Raw genomic sequence first — 19,582 nt, 5'->3', positions numbered from 1 at the left:
AAAACCTCTGTCCTCACCCCCACATGCTTTAGAGGCTTGGCTCTTCTTTGTGCGGAAGTACTGCTTGTGGTAATTGATAATGATTTTTCAGCTCCTAAAAAACAGGGACTGGGCAGCAGAGCCCACTGCGGGGGGGAGAAAGTGGAGCTGGAAGGAAGCTGGATGGTTTGGATTCAGTCGTGTTCTGATCGCATTCTACCATCTCAGTCATGTAACAACCCATCCCATTCTTCAAAGGAAAATTCAGTACTCTGTCAGCCACCCCTAATTAGCTTTTGTACTTTAAATAATCTATCTGCTCCTTTCTCTACATCTGCAACTAAACAGTAGTGACAGAGATATTTAATGAATGATTTTTGGTTTATCAGTGAATAATTTTGGCCAAGGAGCAATCCTGCTGTCAAACCTGAAACCCCCCTCCCTCACCGACTCCAAATGAATAAAGATTGCAACTACACCATCAGACTAATTTTCACAGTGCTTCTAAAATCTCTTTTTAACTGCGGCAGGACGGCACGTTCCTTCTAGTGCTATGGCACGATGGAAAAGAGACCCAGTGAATTGAGCTGCTGCGTGGTCGAAATCGAACCTTTTTTTTTTTCCATTGCATTTTGAAAATCCTTCTTGGCAATGATGAATGTAGTTATTTAAGAATATAAGTACCATTTTTCTTTGAGTTTTATGAAATATCTAACCAATTTAGAAAGAAGTTTGAATAAGCCCTAAATAATTCTGAATGCCAGAGCTGTTCAAAGTCCCAATCGATGTCGGATAGCATTGGCTTTTTACTGCTCGATTCGGCTCTGTTCACACAGCAGAACACCTACTGGGGCAGTGAAGGGTGCTGCCTCCGGGAATTCTGAAATCTTAAGACCACTGTTCCCACTGCCTACCATCAGCAGGAGAGGGCAGAAACGCTTGTTTCTCCTTTGGCAAACCAATTCTTTGCTTACAAAATGTTCTTTATAAAAATTCCAGTTCTGTAAAACCGGGAAGAAATACCTGTTCTCACGAGTAGTAAAACAAGTGATCCTCTGTCAAACTCAGGTTGGGTAGCCTGCCAGACCTCAGGGAGCAAGCAAAGACCTAGGAAGAAGCAAACTGTGTGCCACACACCAAAAATAAGCAATTCCGCCCGACCCTAGTTTCATAGCTGACTTCATGACTGATGGTACCTGTCACTGGAGACAGGCTGCAGGTACAGAAGCATACTTTAGGAAGAAAACAAGATCTCAAAATACACATGGGGGGCAAAGCAGCAGCAATCAATCTAAATTGGCATTTTCCCCAAACCTTGAGCAGGTTTAAAAAAAAAACAAAACAAAACAACCTCATTGCTTCATCATGTAAGACCATCCTTACGTCTGCCAAGTTAGCCGCAGTCCCTGCGCGCGGGTGGTACCGAACAATCCCTGAAAAGGAGCTGGAGCCTTTCTAAGGGGCAACGGCAGAGGCAGGTGCAGGGTGTGCTCAGGAGGGGCCGTCGTGCTCCTAAACCCGCTGTTCTGCTGCTGAAGGACTTGGTGCAACCCAGCTCGTGAGACGGAGGGCCTCACTTGTCAGTTTTGCACGTTCATGTTCGTACAGCAGCAAATAAGCCCCTGCCTCGGCTCTGACCGTGCGGCGGTTCTGGAGAGCTCTCCCCAGGGTGCCATCTCTCTAACGGCCATTAAGGGTCTATGAAAGACGTAAAGCTGCGATATAAAGGGAAAATCCTTCTACGCTAAATGGTGAGCGAATGTTTATCTAGCCTATTAAGTGACGTCCAGCAGACTTACTGGTGTCAAAGCTTTGCCCATGAAAATAGTCTTTCATATTACCGATAAAAATAGTTCTGTTGAAAGAATCACTGCACCATATACAATAGCTACTGATGAAGGATCTTTAAAAAAAAAAAAAAAATAGAAATACTTATTTGACACAAAGCTGCCCCTTGAAGTGGGAAGGCACACGCAGCAAGGAACATTCCCACCAAATAAGTTTGGTTATTAATATTAAGCGTGAAAGAGCAAACTATTATTTTAATTCTTTTCTTCCTATTTTCCACAAAGGTTGCACTTAACGCATTAATCTTCTAAGCGAAGTTTTTACGACCGATTGCCTGCACACTATGAGAAGTTTCTCCATCCATTACTCGCAGGGAAACAGGCCCTGCTGTGTAGGAAAATATTTGTTACATCTTATCAGGGTGACACATAATCTAACAACAATTACAGCAAGCCCATATTTTGTACTATTTCGGTTTCAACGTGAAAAATAGTTCTAATATTAAACCTGGGGTGGGTGGGGGTTATAGTAACCAGTTGAATATTATAAGCTGTGATTTCCTTTCGACGTGGAGCGGTGCGACACTCGGATCCTGCTCCGAGACAGTGGATGCATATAAATCCCGTGTACGTGCCTCCTATGCAGATGCCACGGTGTGGTAGCGACTGAAAGTTCCCCCTCTTTATACACACCGAGGTGAGAAATGGCCGCATCTTTAGTTTCCACGTGGCCAGAAACATCTAAAACACAATTAACCTTTATGGAGAAAAATGGGAGATACTCTGAAAACTGAGCGGTCTCCTGAGCTAGGGGACCACTGATGTCAAGAAAAGTCAGGACCACCCTCATGGTAAAATCTTTCCATCTGAAAAATCGGTCCAGACGCCCTCAGTGAAAAAACTTTGTGATTCCCTTCTTGCATTGGCCCTTACTGTTAGAAACCGGGGCGCCAACAAAGAACAGCACCAGGGTGTGCGGAGTTAGGGGCTTTGCCGAGGGCCATCAGGCAGGAGACAAGCGGTAACCTGGCTTTAGGGTGCGGGATGGCCGGAGAACCGGTGTTACGCCAGCGACCCGTTTCAGACCCTGCACCCTCAGCACCACGGCAGAGCCGGCAGAACACTTGTTTGGGAAACCCTTGCTCTGCGCTGACGCCGGCGCACACACTCGGAGCGTGAGCTACATCAGCATTCCTCAGGGCGGGAAACACTCCAGAGAGGTGAAGGTGATGATGCTTTATTCCTGTTTTGGCAGAGGATACCCTGGTAATCCAGGGTCAGTACCAGCAGGAATTTATTTTGAACTCCACTGTTCTTGTCCAGCCTCAGAGCTCCCAGAAGCAAACGTGAGCTTTTCCTGCCTGACATTTCGATACCTTCATAAAAGGAACAAACGCAAGTGCCCAGCTTGGCGCCAGTTCTGGGAGTTGGGTGTAAATAAACTTTGGGCTCTCCGTTCCCCATCCGTATCTCCTCTGCTGACTAATAGTTCTGGAGTCTGTGCATCAATGTACATATTTTAATTGTGCACGTACAAGTGAGTCATTAACACCAGGCAAAGAGACAGCACCGATATCCTGGGAATGGGCAAGGTTAGAACGGCAGAATTTATTTAGCGGGAAGATTTTGATCAAGTGAGCAGGCCAAGGAAAGAATAGACTTTTTTCCTCTAAACAATAAAAATTAAGAACTAATTTATTTTCATTACAAACAGTATTTTCAACAACCTTCACTTGGAATTTTTTTGGGGTGCCAATTAAAGATTTCCACAGAGGAGAGGACCTAACACTGCTCACTTGACCTTGTACCTGTGCAGCCTGCACGGCTCTGCTGGGGTCCCAGCCCCGATTTCCAAACCAGGCGCCAGCCCCCGGCTCTGCCGCTGCCCCTCTCCGCTGGCCGACAGTCCTGAGACTCTGCCGGCAGCCAGAGAAGCTTGTGGTGGTTTTCTGGTGTAAAATTAGGCAAACAAGGAGAAAGAGGAGAGACTTGAGCACATTTCACATCGGAAACCAGGCATAGGAAGGGGCGCGGGGACGGCAAGGAAGCAAAGAGCACGCTCACATCTGCCTCTCAACGTCTGCCGCTGACGCTTTCTTTTTCTTTTCCAAAGAAAGAAAGCTCACATTCCTGAGTCTGCAATGAAAAACTGAGATTTTACCGCCCGCTCGCCACGGCCCCGATCCCACAGCCCCGTGTGGATCCCGTCTCCCGTGGGAAGGTGGGAGCCACGGGGGCTGTCTAAGGCACTTGTGGTAAAAACACGTTAGTGCCCCAACTTCCAGACAGAGCTCCCCGGCTGCGGGGGGCGCAGAGCGAGGCAGGCAGGGGGTGCAGAGCGAGGCAGGCACGCTGCCCTCGTCCAGCCCGGGCTGAGCTCCTGGCCGGGGCTGCTGCGGTGTAAGCAGGGAGAGGGGGTGGCTCTGCCCCCTCCCCAGCAAAGGCCATCTGCCTTGTTGAGGACCTTTGTCAAGCAAGCGTCGGCAGGGACGAAAGCAGCATTCCCAGCACGTGGCTGATCCCCCAGACCTGGGGCTCCGTCCCTGCAATTGCCAACTCCCCGTCGTGCTGAACTCCGCCGGCCACGACAAGCTCTGCCTGACCACGTGCTCAACACGCTCGTGACTGCAATACCTGCGTTGCGGGTCAGTAATTCATCCCCTTGATGCCTGGCTTGCTATTTTCTGTCCTGGGCTATTAGTCCCCCTTAAAAACAACGGTGGCAACTGGCGGGTATCGAGCACATTGACATCTCAGATGACAAAACGGATTTTACTTCTGCGGAAACCTGTGATTTCCCAGGGACCCCAACTGAATCCACTGCTGCAGTCAAGAACAGCGAGACCAGCATGGCCAGATCACAAAGCACTCCGGGCTCGCTTGCAAAAGCAAAGACATTGCCCAAGGACAGCAGCAGCTGCCTATGAAACCACGACATGTAATTATGGGGCTTACATATAAGCACACAGTGCCACTGCAGGTGCTGCTCCATGTGTCCCAGCTGCCAACCCCCATCGATGCCGTGGGGGCCGTGGCACATGCGTCACCTCAAGGCCTATGTTCAGCCAACTGAATTGGGCCCCAGAGCATTGCAGCAAAGATGAAGCATGTGAGAAAAGATTTTTAAGGCTGTCTAGTAACCTGGTGTCTCGCCTGAATCGGACATCTGCCAGGCACATGCTATTTCCTTGATTTGTTTCCTGGTTATGGCTGGAGGTCCCAGCTGGGGCCATGGCTCCGTTGCCCGGGATGCCACGTGCCCACACAGCAAGGGATGATTTCTGTCCTGGAAAGCTTTCCAGCTTTACAGTGAAGATGGGCAGTATATTGGTGTCAAATGCAGATCTTAGCAGGGGACATTCCTGGGGACTGGCTACCCCAGCTCCAGAAATGGACCTTCTGAGACTAGAAAATACATTGCACTCTTTGGGGGAAGGAAAAAACCCAAACAAACAAAACCTTGTAGGCTGAAGTATATTGTTAAACACCCCCCGCCCCCACCATGGTTTCCATGATCTGGTGTCATGCTGACTTTTGCACTGGGCTCCTAGTTCTGACCTCCACCAACCACCCCACACAAACTGCACGGAGGTGTGGGAGGTGCTGCTGAGGCACTTCCAGGAAAGCTCTGAAGGGTCTGTGCTGACCTTTGCTGGGGAGGGAAAGGAGGCGAGAGCTCCGGCCAGCTGAAGCATTTCAGGTTGGGCTGGGGCGGGGGGGGGGGAAATCAACCCTAGTGAAATTATTTCCCATTGTCTCACAGGGAATTACAGCCCCTCTCCAGCAGGCAGGGAGCAAGAGCGGGATGAAGAACACCCCACGGGGCAACTGTGAACGCAGCAACACCCTGCGCACAGTTCAGCTCCTGCCATGTCAAGAGCCAGACAGGAGCAGAGATGATCACTTTGGGGTCTCTCAGCCCCACTAACGTCCAGGAGATGTTCAAGGGCTCCGCTGGGGAGCGGAGGAAGAACACTAATCAGCACATGGTGAGGGTGGAGGGGGGCTTGCTGTCCTGTGACTTTCAGTGCTTTAAGAAGTTCTAAGAACCAGAAGGTTAGTATTGTCTAGTGGTAAGAGCAGGAGACCAAAGACTGAGTCATTTCTACACTGCAAATTCATCTACATTTAGTAGTTTCCCCATTTCATTAAGATGTTTGCAGACAGGACCAAATTGTTCATAATCATCTTAGTGGAATGGTGCTACAGCAGCCAGCTTGTAACCTGATTTCTGTAATGTGATTAAGGGACAATTTTATCCCATCTGCAAAAGCAATCAAAATACTGCAACGTATCCGTGCTCTGCCATAATCATAAATATGATGCAAACATGACCTCATCTCATGTTTAAATGCATCTTGCCCGAGGTGACAACCTCCCTGGTTAGACTTCATGCAGTGAAGTATTCTTTAGTGCAACACTTCAGAGTTGGAGTCAGCAAGAGATTAGCCAGATACCAAGAAAGCACTTTGGAACCTGCTTTGCTTTGTAATTCACCAGATTTACATTATGAATGGAGCCCTGGCTCCACTTACGTCATTACAAACCCGCACTGATTGCGGTGAGACTACTGCGGATCTAGACAGTGGGGATGGACTTTCTGTAATGTCATTCTGGCCATTTTTGGCTGAGGCCATTGGGCCTGGCTCTGCCTCCCACACTCCGTACCTGCCCAAGCAGCGTGGTACAATATTAAGTAAGAGCTTCTCAGCATGCAGGTTGCACTGGGTGTGTTGCATGTCAGCATCATCATATATCCCGGGACTGCAGTGTTGAGGCTCGTTCAGAAATGGGATGGGGCATTGCTTCCCCCGGCAGCATGCAGGTTGCTTGTGCAGGATTCCCTAATAGAACTGGGTTTTTCGCTCCAAAAGGTTTTTGTTCAGGCCAACTGGAAAAGGACCTGCTTCCCGGGTTCCCGTTAATTTGGATGCAGTCACCTGGCAGAGGTTTGTTGCCAGGTTTCAAGCCCCATTAAACATAGTAACTCTAGAGATAAAGCCGATCCCTCGCAACAAGCTCTGAAAACACAAAGCCAAGCCCAAGTCACACACACAGCACATCCTTCCACTGGAGAAGTAACAGCTGAAATGAACTTAGGAGTCATGTCCTGGTACATCAAGACCCAACTCTATTCCTGATTTACACTGCAGTCTTCAATGAGTCATTCTCTTAGGTAACACTTTCCCAGCATCCATTACCTCGGGCACTTATGTTTTAGAGATCACGGGCACACGAGAGTTAAAAACGTGCAGTACCTCTGCAAAACCCAAGCTTCAGACATAGAGCTGCCCTCGTGCTAAGGTTGATAGCATTAGTGGAAATTCAGGAATGCAGATGGTGGGTTCGTGTTTTCCCAAAGCACCTGAGTATCTAGAAGGAGCCCAAGTCTCAGTGAAGCTCAGGATTTCGTTGTTTAGTTTTCAAAATCATCTCAGGAATTTGAGTTAGAGGTCCCTGTTCTTACAGCTCCATGCCAGCCTACAGACTGCAGAAAACCGTTATTTCCTCATTTTAGCACCAGCAAACTGCATCTGTATCATCTTTGCAGAGGATATGTGAAGGGTTCATCCTTTATGCATCCTCCAAAGCTCCTGGACGGACAGACCAGCCAACTGCCCAGTACCCATTTCCTCTTCTGTGTGTTTTTGCTAAGGAGGTCTGCATGGAGACCAGAGCTCCGCTGCCCTGCACGAGCTGTGCTTATCCATTCTGGGTTCAGCTTCTCCGTATGGATGAGGGAAATGTTCCTCAAGGATCGTTTTCACCACCACTTATTACCAACATTTATCCCAGCCATATGGGTCACACACGCGCCAACTACTGTCTGCAGAAGTTACCTGCTTTCATGGAGAAGGCAGAAAGCAATCACCGCTCAAGTTTTGGAAACCATTGAGAACAAACTACTTCTTTTGGAGATGCTGCCTAACCCTCTCTGCTTTCCTTCTGATCCTCTGGGATTTGAGACGATTGACCGCAGAGACCAGCACCCCCAGCTTTTACAGACAAACCTGTTTGATCCAGATCTGCCTATAATCCCCACTTTTATTAGGATAAAAACAAAAACAGATGCAGATTAGCAAATCAGTTGTAGGTATGAGAGCGCGAATATGCAGGATGAGAGAACCGACTGCCAAACGCTAATGCTAAAGAATTCTAGCCCAAGGGCTTCGTCCCAGGGAGGGACTGACAACCGCAGAGTGGAGCCAGGCAGCCTGGAAAGCTGCTAAAAACCGCAGGAGATAACCGCGTTCGAGGACGTTGCTGCTTATCCCTTAAATTAAAATAGACACGTTCCTTAAACACAACAAACCCGAGCCCCCTCCACACCTCCCGCAGACGTACACGCCTGATGCTCTCTCCAGCCCGCCGGCGCAGGGCTGCTGGCCTCTCTTTTACACCAGGGGTGGAATATACCCCCCCAAACTTCCCCAGCCACCCCCCTACACACGCGACCGCTCGGAGGGGGCACTGGGTGCGCGCGGTGCTGGGCGGCTACAATGGGAGCCCTCGGGCACCTCCTGCGACAGCCCGGGCACAGCGACGCAGGGCTGGGTGCTGACGCACGTGTGGGCAGCGGCTCCGAGCAACACGACTCGGTCCGTAACTCGGGGCTTTGGGGAGGCTTCGGGGCTTGGGCTAACACACGGGCATCTTCCACGCACGCGGAGCCGTAAGAGCGCGATGGGCCAGGGTCTCCAGGCTGCAGTGTGGCTGGCCAAGGGCATTGTGCCCCGGAAGGCAGAACTGCTCCTTCGGGAAACGGGGCGGTTTCTGCACAGTGCTGCTAAGGGTGCGGGTGGGATCGAGCCTGGCTGGATCCAAAGGACGGAGTCCTGATCACCCAGAGCAGCACACGGGTAGGTCCCCGCTGCAGGGAAACTCACAGGACTTGTCACCACGTGTTTCCTTCTCCAGGCTGCGGAGGCAAAGAGAGATCTCTGCCCAAGGTAAATCCATTGCACGCCACACAGCTGTGCTGGTTTACAACAAGGACTCCCTTTCACCGGGCTGCTCCTCAGTCCCTCCCGTCCTGACCAGCTCCACCGCGCAGGTGGACCGTGGCTTTCAAAGCTGCTTCTCGCCGAGGGTGGGCGAAGGATCCCTCTCCCCCTGTCCAGGGCACCCCGAAGCGCTGCGGGCCAGGGAACGCGACAGGAGCTTCAAATCTGACGCTGGCTCCCCGCCGGAGGCACGGGCACATCGAGCAGCCGGCATCACCTCCAGCCTCACTTTTTGATTAATGTTCTTCCAAACTTTCCTTGGCTCCCCGCGCTCCCACTTTCTGTCACCCTTCTCATTACAGATGTATCTTTGCATCGAGGAAAGCGGGAGGAAAAATTGTTCTTTCAGGGTGACAGCTGAGCGAGGGCTATATTATTAAAGGTACCAATCATAGGTGCCGAGCTATCATCGCACGATGAATGCACTTGTCAGGAGCCCGCGGCGGCCGGGGGAGAGAGGGAGGGAGAGAGGTGGCGGGACGGCGGCACTCGCTTCCCCGCTCCTCTCCTCCCGCCCCCCGCTCTCCCTCTCCTTTAATGTTGGCCACCTCCGCTCGCCTGAACTTGGACCTTCAGCGGCGACAATTTCTCTGGCCTCGACAGCACGATTAATTTCTCCTGCCCTCGGCGGGGCCTCCGAGTGCGGTGGAAGTCCAGCTGGCCTGCTGCTGATAAGATGTACCTTTTGATTTGTTTTGTCTTTGATTGCCTTTTCTGTCACCTACAATGGCTGGCCGCCTGGAGACCTCCACATCGCCTGACTGACGGATCTATTTATCTATAGGCTGCTCCCCGGCTTCTCCTCCCCCTCGCTCCCCTCCTCCCCCAAACCACCACCTTGTACCACTGAAGTCCCAGCCTAATAGAAGCCGTGAAGGCTCATCCACCATAAAATACATCTGCCATCCTCCTTCTCTCCAAGATAAAAGCCTGTCAGTGTTACTTTCCAATTCCAGGCAGCTTGATTAATGGTGAAAAGCCACTGCAAGATCGACTTCTGGTTTTTACAAGCGCTGTCAGCCGGCCCAGGGTTATGCGAAACACACACTCATGGAAAACAAAACAAAATGAGAAAAGGTTGGGTGGGGAGGGAGGAGAGGGACGGGAAGGAGGGGGCGAGGGTAACCAAATCATATTAGGCTCAAGACTAAATAAAACAGGAACCTGGAGCCATCAAATCCCTGTCAGCCGGGTGCAGAAATAGGCTCCGCAGCTCATTGTACCAAGGCAAATTATGGCAATAATAAATCATTGTTGAAGGAAGATTGTTGATAAATTTTTTTTTGGATGGTGGCATTCAATAGGGGCGCTGGGACACCTGCCACTGGGCCTGGAGCGAGAGCCAGAGCAGGTTATTAGCCTGTCACTCAGCCCTCCTCCCCTCGCCCCGCAGGGATCGCAGGCAGTGGGGCTAGAATAAAAAGTCTGGAAAGAGAGATATTAAAAAAAAATAAAAATTAATTAAATAGCAGAAATATTCGTACAGGACAAAAAAAAAAAAAGGAAGGGGGTCAAAAGAATTACAGCACTCTTCACAATGCTCATTTTTGATAAAGAATATTTTACAGTGGCCCAGCCTAGCAGTGCTTCAACTACTCCATCTGCCACGGAGAGGCAGCCATCTCTGGGGTGAGACGTGACTGTCTGATGGAGCAGAGTAACGCCCCACACTCTGGAAAAGTCTGGAAAAATATACAGCCCGAAAGAGAAAGTAGGGAATATTCCTGAGCCACCGAGACTGGACTTGAACGATCAGGAATGGGGTTTCACCAGGCTCCGACAAGTGACGCCAGGATGCGTGGGGCTGCGAGCGCCATGATGTCAGACCCAAGCGGCCCACGGCACCTCTCACAGCACAGGACCCTTCCCGCTGTATGGGAGTATCGCACACTTCCAACAAGAACGCAGATTTCCCTCAGCTAAATCACGCACTGCAGCGCCTCTGCATCCGCGGCAATTTCCTGTCTGACTTGATTAATCCCAGTGTCTCTTGGGTGACGAGGTCTGACTGGATGATGGGAGAAGGTGCAGACTGCCTAAAAAAATAAACCCATGTCCCTGCTTTCACCACACCAGCACGGGCAGGGCTCGACATTGCTTCTTCCAAACTGGAAGGCGAGGCTGATCGGCAGATACCATCTTACCTCTACCAGCGCAAGGAGAAAGCCCCCAAGGTAGATGTCATTTCCAATGACCTCACACTGATAACTCTTACGTTCATTGGCAGGGGTGGTATGAAGACCAACATATCATATTTGGCCATTTGGGGCGTGCCAAGTTGCCAGTGAGGTTCTCGGCACCAGGTACCACACGATTTGCCCATCATGCTGGGCAGCGCCTCTGGCCTGGCCACGGTACTTCAGTTTACCTCTGCTGCCTATCGACACCACCCACGTGGACTTGTTTGAGTATCATGCGAATCCTTCGATTCGTACCTGCAATCCAATCGCCCACTATCTCACAGGATAACAGCAGCCAAAACCTTATCTCACACCTTGGCTGGATGAGCTCAGCAGGATGATGCTGTTTAAATGAATAAAGGAGGGATCTCTGATGTGCCCCAGCTCCGTTCTTCACTATTGCACTGGCTGCCGGGGGTGGCACAAGGGGAGATTTGCCCTGCGGAGAAATCAACACCCAACTTCTCCAGCCTCCTGTAAGGACTCTGCAAGGGACCACCGCACTCCCGTGGTGCGGCTGGGTCACCGAGCCGTCGAGCAGAGACCCTGCTGCTCTGCTGCTGCCCAGGAGGAGCCCAAGCAGAGGAGGTCTACAATGGAGCAACACGGCAAGTCTGTTTGCAGCTTGCTGTCCCCGAGCTGGATGATCTAATTGGAGATACAGCACTGGCAGGGTAAGGAGATGGCAGAAGGGACTGAAGGAAAGGGGCCGATAAGCAAGGAGCAGACATGGCAAGGGAGGATGGCAAGCCCGAGAGGTAAGAGGAAGAAGAGAATGGAAAAGAAAATTCCCCAAAACAGGAGAAGAGAGCGTGAGGAAGAAGAATGAAAATCTAGAGAATGGGGAAGAAAAGGGGGAAGGTGGAAATATGCTAACAGAAGGCAAGAGAAAGCACAACCAGAGAGGAGGAATAAACCCTCCGTATAGTGGATGCAATCCCAGAGAAAGCAAGAGGAGAAACAGAAGAGAGACGGGGTGTTTGACAGAAGGCTGTGCGTTACAAGAGAACAGAGGAAGCAGACAGAGGAGGAGCAGAAAGGCGAAATGGAGAAGGCAAAAGAAAGAAAAGGACCCCCGAGAGGACGCAGCAGGCTCCCTGGCAACGCTCTTCCCAGGAAGCTGATGCCAGTAAAAGAAAAGAAAGAATTAAAAAAAAAAGTGTGGAGTATAGAAGGAAATCCACCAAAACCCCAGGCAGAGGTTTTACTTTATGTTATGAATTAAATCATGCATTTAATTTGTATTAGAGAGACCTCCATGCCACATGCTTTCCAAATCAGCGTGCACAGGGGACCTCAAATCCTGCACCCCCTTTTATCGCATTGTTTGCTCAAACAGCTTTGTTCCCCTCAATTATCTTACTAGCCAAAAGCCGTCACAATTCACTCTCACCAAAGCCTCTCTCCAACACCTCATCCGCACGTCTGCGGCACCAGACCACATCATCCTGCTGATGCACCGCCAGGTAGCGGGGGTACGGGGCTCTCGCTACGGGGAGGCAGGCTCGCTTCCCCAGGCAGGGCGCAGAAACCTGGGCATAATGTCCCCATTGTCAGAGCGCTCCTTGATCTTCCCGTTGCACATATCAACGATGAGAGAGCCTCGGCAAGAGCCGTCAGCGGGGCCCGCGCCCGACCCCGCGCCGCACAGATGTGAGGGATCGCAAATGAGAGATGACAGAAGAGACGAGCGGAGTAGGGCAGAGCGGAGACGGGAGGAAGGAGCCGGAAGGTCGGCGAGCGGCGGCACGTAGGGCCACCACTGCGTGTGTTCGTCACGCAGAGGAAGCCATCGTGGACTCCCTTTGGAGCGGGAGCACAAGACAATTTTTCCATCTGGGTGAAGTTAATGGCTTCCAGCCTTAACAGACTACCTGATGAGACTAGCTTAAGCGGACACATCCAAAGCCTGCGGAGGTCACGGGGAGGCACGGGCTCCCGTTCCCACTCCAGTCCTACCTGTAACCAGACACACGGGGCTGCACCCAGGCGGCAGCTCTTCCCGGTGCCAGGTTGGGAGCTCTGCCTCGGCATCGCCCTCAGCTCATGCGACTCCTGCCTGCCCGTGCCCAGCGGGCACCACTCGCACCCTGGGTTCCAAAGCTTCCTGGAACAGCTTCCCGGCGCAGCTGGAGCTTCGGCACCACCAAGCGCGGGGCTGAGCCCCTAGATCCGGCCAGATGACCCCCCCCTCCATGCCTGACCTCCCCAACAGCAGGATTGGGAATGGGAGGTGTCAGAAACAGGGAAGGCACAATTTAAAAAAAATTAGGAGAACATAACAACATCCTTTTACATATGTTAATTTTTAAAGTGATAATGTTACTTCTATATTCCATTATGTGAAAAAACCCAACTTTCTATAAAATGAATAAGTATCTCAATTTGAGTTATTGCTGGCCAATTTCACTGTCAGTTCTTAATATTGCACTCTGTTAACTGCTTATAATGAATCTATATTGAAATCTCACATCCTTTTTTCCCCAGCTAGTTCTTTAAAACAGAAGTTTCTTGTGTATCTGCATTATTATGTCTGGATTTAAGTTCTGCTTCAATGCCACAAGATATAACCTTCTTCTCTGTACGCACGTTAGCAATATTGATGCTTTTTATTTTCAATATCTTATTCCTTCCTATTTTGGGGATAAAAGTATTTCATTTCTCTGTCAGTGTAAGAATCTTTGCATGCAATGCAATTCCATTTGTAACGCGGGCTGTATTTTGAATATGACACAGTAAAAGAAATATGCTATCCAATTGTACCAAACGTCATCTTTCATCATTAGAAAAGCAGACAAAGTTTAGCTCAAACAACAATTACGGGAGATATTTCACTTTTCCTAAGAAACTGAGTGGCTTTCTTCTAGAAACAAGGTTCTCTCCACTTTTTAGTTATCTTCAATTTTTTTTTTTGTTTTTAAATTTTTATAAAATTTGGCATCTTTGTCTATGACAGCTTAGCAGGGAACAGTCTGCCAGGTTTGGATGCACATGGCATTTGAGCCCTGCGTGAGAGACTAAAACATGGGAGTAAGTTCACCATCGGCTTTGAGTTCGGAGCAGAGCGAGTTGGCCGAGCCTGCGTCACGTCGCACCGTATTCATACGGCGATTCGCGTATTCACGCGGCGAGAAAGGCAAGAGGATCTGCAAGCCTGCACTCGCTGCTCTCGCACCTTTTTTTCCTCCCAGCGAGCGCGGCTCGTGCCAGCCTGATGCAACGCAGCGGCTTTGCAGTGTCACTGCAACCACAAACTCGCTGCCTCGAGAGGCAGACAGAGATGGATAGCCAGAACCGCCTGATCAATGGACCTTTTGTCCAACCCTTTATCACAAACAATAGGAGCCGCAACAATCCAAAATATATTTGGGTAAATACTCGGAACTCGCAAGCCAACTGCTGCCACAGAGGCCAAAGACAATCCCCCAGCACCAGAGAAACATCTTGTCTGGGTCCCGAGTGGTGGCTGTCAGGACCCCCAGCCCTGCTTCAGCCTGTCCCTTCTTTTATTATCCCAAATGCTCTCCGGGTCTGAGAGCTGCACGTAGTTTTCCAGACCACTGACCGCAGGAGTGATGCGCTCAAGCTCAGTATTAATGTAAAGAACTATAGCAGCAGCTTTATTGAATGGCTCTGGCCCCTCTGGACATCTATATTGTACAACTTGGATACAGGTGATAGGCACCTAAGATTAGAGAGACTGATAACTATATATTCCTAAAGGGTCCTGTCCTTCCGGATAGATTTTTTCAGAGGATGAATTTGCTTTGTCCAATCCAGAAGGCAGGATCTTGCCAGGAGTATCCACACATATCATCACTTGTCTTCAGAAACCCCAGCCACCCTCCCTCACGCAGAATCAGAGCAGGGTAACCCCATCCCACGCAGGCTGGGACAGGAGGTAAGCAGTCAGCACACGGCAATTAAAGACTCACGGAAGACGTACATAGGAGAAAGTGAGAAAATTAAAAACATACATCCAGGAATTGCTAAGCCTTGCAGACAGAAATAAAGCAAAACAGTTTTACACGAAGTCAAGTGCTCTTGCTGTTGTAAGATGAAAACAATTTGCATGAACCTCATCTCACGCCCTTTAAAAGGTCACGTTGGACAAGCTCCCAAAGCTCCTGTGCCTCACCTGGCTTGGGAGCCAAGGGCACCAGGTCTTGTGCCTTCCAGCAGACGTCTGTGTGAGCACAAGGCTCTGATACACAGTGAAGAAAGGCCACCTCTGACCTCCGCTGCCCACCTCTCCGGGCATTCATCCTGCTCCTGAAACCCCTTGGGTCTTCCTACCACTTACAGAGGTATTTGGCAAGAATCACATCGGGCTCCTGCCAGAGGATTTACAAGAGAAAGGCAAAGCTGCCCTGTCAGATCTGCACTTTATTGCTGCAGTGATAGCTCTGCCGGGTAACGGAACAAAGCAGCATCTTTCTGGATGACAGAGGTACCTGCCGGGAGGGCTCCGGGCTGCGGGATGCTGACTTGGAGCACCTGCATATGCAGGAAAGCATCAGCCTCATGGGCAAACACCAGTGAGCAGGGAGAAGAGATGACTTTCGGAGGTTTTTAACCTTTAGCATGCTTGTGCTCGGCTCATACAGACTTACAGGCTGTACAATACCCACAGGCTTTCTGAAAACAGGGCGGTAGGCTGCGCGCACTAGCGCGGCGTCCTGTACACGCTTCAGGGCTGTGCTTAGCACAGGCGGTTTTATCTGGTTGGGTCTTCTCAACGCGTTTGTGGAACAGGTTACACAGGAAAGCCACAGGCCCGCTGGACGCTATCCACAGCTCAGGGCAGCAGGTAACTGAAGGAGTATTATTCGTAACAGAAACGCTCAATGCAAGGAGGTGCAAAATCCATAGCAGTGATTCATTACAGACTGCTGTGCTCTTCTGTGAACGCCTTTCCCCACACAAACGCTTCAGAGCATTTAACGAATCCCAATATGAGAAAGATGAAATCTAACGGGTAGCCAGAGGGAGACTAACCGTTACCCAGCCATAAGGTAACGCAGCGACTCTGCTGCAGGGACAGGAGGCGTCCTTGCTCACACTTTTCCCATGCCAACACCAAAAAAGTTCCTTTTCCAGCTGTCAGAGAACATTGGACGCAGATGGAAATTTCCCAGGCACAAACAGATATACAGCCAGGCACTGAAGGTCCCTGTCACCCAGAGCTCCCCTGCTCCCCCACCCAAGCAGGAACCAGAGCACAGCCGAGCTCCTCAGGAGCTCAGAGATACAGCCATCAGCGGGCTGCACACAGTGAGGGGGCTTCCCTTCTTGCCTCCCCTCCCCCTCAGTCTCACGTTTAAATGCTGGAGGATGCTAGCTACACCTCAGCTCAGATCAAGGATGTCCTGGTAAACTACAACCACGGGAACAAATTCAATTCTGTTCTAATCCCTCCTTCCTCCCCTACTGCCCCACCGCCATGGACAGTGTTCTTCAACGCATTTACCTTTGCTGCAGCACGTTACCAGAGGGCGATGCGAGGCATGGACAGTCTAAGGGTCACTTCCACAGAGGGACTGAAGCTCTGACATGAGCAATACCTGTGTCCTGCAAGAACCTCCCACCACAGACCCACTCATGGCACACAAAAAAGTAGGACAGAGGAATTTATTCAGGTCTTTCAAGTTGTGGGCCAGAGCTCAGGCTAAATAATGATCCTCTCTCCTGATTTCTAGGGGGTGCTTCTGCTTCATTATGCTCATGCAAAGCTCCCCGGGCTGTAGCAATGTAACAGCCTTCAGGCAATTTCATTATGTCTCCAATAACACCTTCTAGAACCCCGATAGCATCAAACTGTCACCTCTGCTTAGGGAGATGATCCAGATTTGAGTTGATTTTATAGCAATTATTTTTAACAACCAAAACCACAGAGAAATGGTTTTGTCTCCTTTTATAGTAAACATAAAGTGTTAAACTTGATGAATTGCAGGCACTTGAAGCTCTGACCGTCACTTAATGGACTATGCATAAAGGAAACACTCTCTGGAGAAGTGGAGATATTCTACAAGGATGAAATAACATCAAGGCTGTGATCTCTCAGCAATTCTGCAAGAATAAAGAAAAACGCGACGACACTGGTACATGGACCACTCGATTCTCTGACCCTCTTTTTCCTAAAGGCACAAGCTCACTGCTGACACACTGATTTGGAGATTAAGGACAGAATGAAGTGTACTACTTCATTAATTAGCTGCTCATAGTTATGTTTTAGAGACACCTACTTTCTATACATACATGTGTGCAATATGGATCTGTGTTTCAATTTCTACAGAGTTAATATTTCTGTCTGGTGCTTCATGTACAGGCAACATCAATGGAAGAGGTAAGCACAGAGATGGCATGGTCTGGAGTATTCAGTATTTGAGTCAGGCGGTATCTTATTGAGTATTGGAGTCAGGACCCTTGCAGCGACCAGTTCTATGACCAGGGACAAGTCCTGTCCTTGACACCATTTCCTTTGGTTTGTTTTTTTTTTTTTTTAAAAAAATAGTTTGGGGTTTTTTTATTCAGACCATACAATCTTTGGAGCCAAAAATCTCTCTCATAATTACAGCCAGTACCCACCAAAATGGGCACTCTCATGCAAAACAAGCAACTCCTGCAATACAAGTAACAGCTGAGAATGCACTTCATAAAAACGGAAACCCTTCTAGTTTATTTACTCTACAACTTGGGCTATTCACACATGAGTTACCCCTGTCACCATTCCAGTTTAAAGGATCACACAAGCTTCCAGCTATCCACTACAAAAGGTAGATACAAGTGTTTAGAGCAAAATAAAAGTGACAGCAATGTACCGCAGTTGCAGAAAGTTGCGTTAGACCCCCTGGCTTGTGTTACTGTGTTCCATCATTAAATTAGATAAGCCTTATCCTAAATGTTGGCTTGCTTCCACTAGCCTGTACCGCTTAAGAATGGGAGGCACTGAGGTAAGAGGCAGCTCTTTTCTACCTACCTAAAGAAGTTAAACATGCACCCCCTTCCTGTAAATCTCACCTCCTTTCAAGAATTACTCAAAGCAACAGGGGCCAGGTTAAAAAAAAAATTGCTCTTCTTATAACTTAAAGATCACCAGTTCAAACTCCATCCTCAAACATCTGAGACAAAAGTGCTTAGAAAAAGAATTAATTTAACAAACACACTTCCCTATCTTACAGAATTCTACATCTGCAGAATACAAAGAAAACTTTGTATAGTGAAAAAGAAACACCAGTCAGGCCGGGATACCAAGGTAGAAAAACCCATCAATTTCTATAGTACACAGGTATTCTGGGCTTTCTCTTACTGGGGAGATCTAGTAGGCAGCTACCCCTTGGCAATTTTAATCACTGCCCCCATCAGACAATACACTCACGATTTGTTGTCAGCAGCCATCAAAATCCTGGAGCTCAAGAGCATTCTCAGATCCACTCATCTTAAGCGTAGGCACAGTCACACCACCACAGCCTGGCTTCACAAGGATGCATCTCGCTGCCTTGGCTTCTGCGCTACTTCTTCCCCCAATCCCTTCACGGAGCTATGGCTTCTCATCACAAGCCCACCAGTTGCTCCCTGCAGCTGAGCTCTGCAATCCCAAATCATTGTATAAATGACTACATTTGTGGTCACGGGGAGCCCTTGCTCTAGATGCATTAGGTAGAGTTCTGCAGCCCTTGGGAACCCAGGAGCAGCAACAATTCCTTGTTCTGGCATTGCCAAAAGATAAAGCTATTTAAAAAAAAAATAAAATTCACACTTACATAGTGGAGTTAATCATGCAAAACGTTCTGCTCACTGTTTCTTGCTCCCATATATCTGGAGCTGCCTTTTTCTTTTATAAAGCTTCATGCCACAGGTATACAGAAGACACATCAGAGCTGTAAGAACATCAAATAGCTAAAGACCTGCAGAAGACTAAAGTGGGTAATACTCATCTCAGATTTCAGATAGTTAATATTCCCCCAACAGTGCTCACACCAATTTTGGAACCATCCACTTTCGCCTTAATATGCAAGAAGAGGAATCTGGGATTTCATATGTACCATGTATAATGATTTTCTCCGAAACAGTACAAGAATAACTGAAAGAGCTTTTAAAAAAATTGCATCCTAACTGTTCTTCTGTTTTATTTCTTCCCTCTATTTTAAGCTCTTAGGTATTCATATTGCTGGAAAATTGACTGGCCCAGCCTTCTTGTTCTCCAACAAGAAATATCCCAGAGCAGACATCCCATCTCTGACCTCGACAGCCCACTCCGCGATGACAAAGTGTATCACGTCTGTGCTCAGTCAGTCTCCAGCTCCCCGGCAGAGCTGCCAGAGGAGGTGCCAGTTGCACGGGTATTTCCTTTCTGCCAAGCGCTGCCAGCTTGGCTCACGTCACGTTAGCAATAGCCAGAGGATTGCTAGAACCTGGCCCACAGAAGAGTTTCAATTTTAGCAGATCCATCCAGTAGCTTATTATAAAACAGCAGCTTAAAGTCTATCTGACTAATTAGGTCCCCAGCTTAGAATATTGATTTTAGTTTTAAATGCTTCTTTTCTCGCCTTCTTTCCAATCCTGTAGACTGCCTCAGCCTAGGCTTACACTGCATAGCAATATTCAGCAGACTAAGCGGCTGTAACAGCAA

This window comes from Grus americana, chromosome 11 (genome assembly GCF_028858705.1).
Source record: "Grus americana isolate bGruAme1 chromosome 11, bGruAme1.mat, whole genome shotgun sequence".
NCBI lineage: Eukaryota > Metazoa > Chordata > Aves > Gruiformes > Gruidae > Grus > Grus americana.
This window is presented reverse-complemented; position numbering follows the sequence as displayed.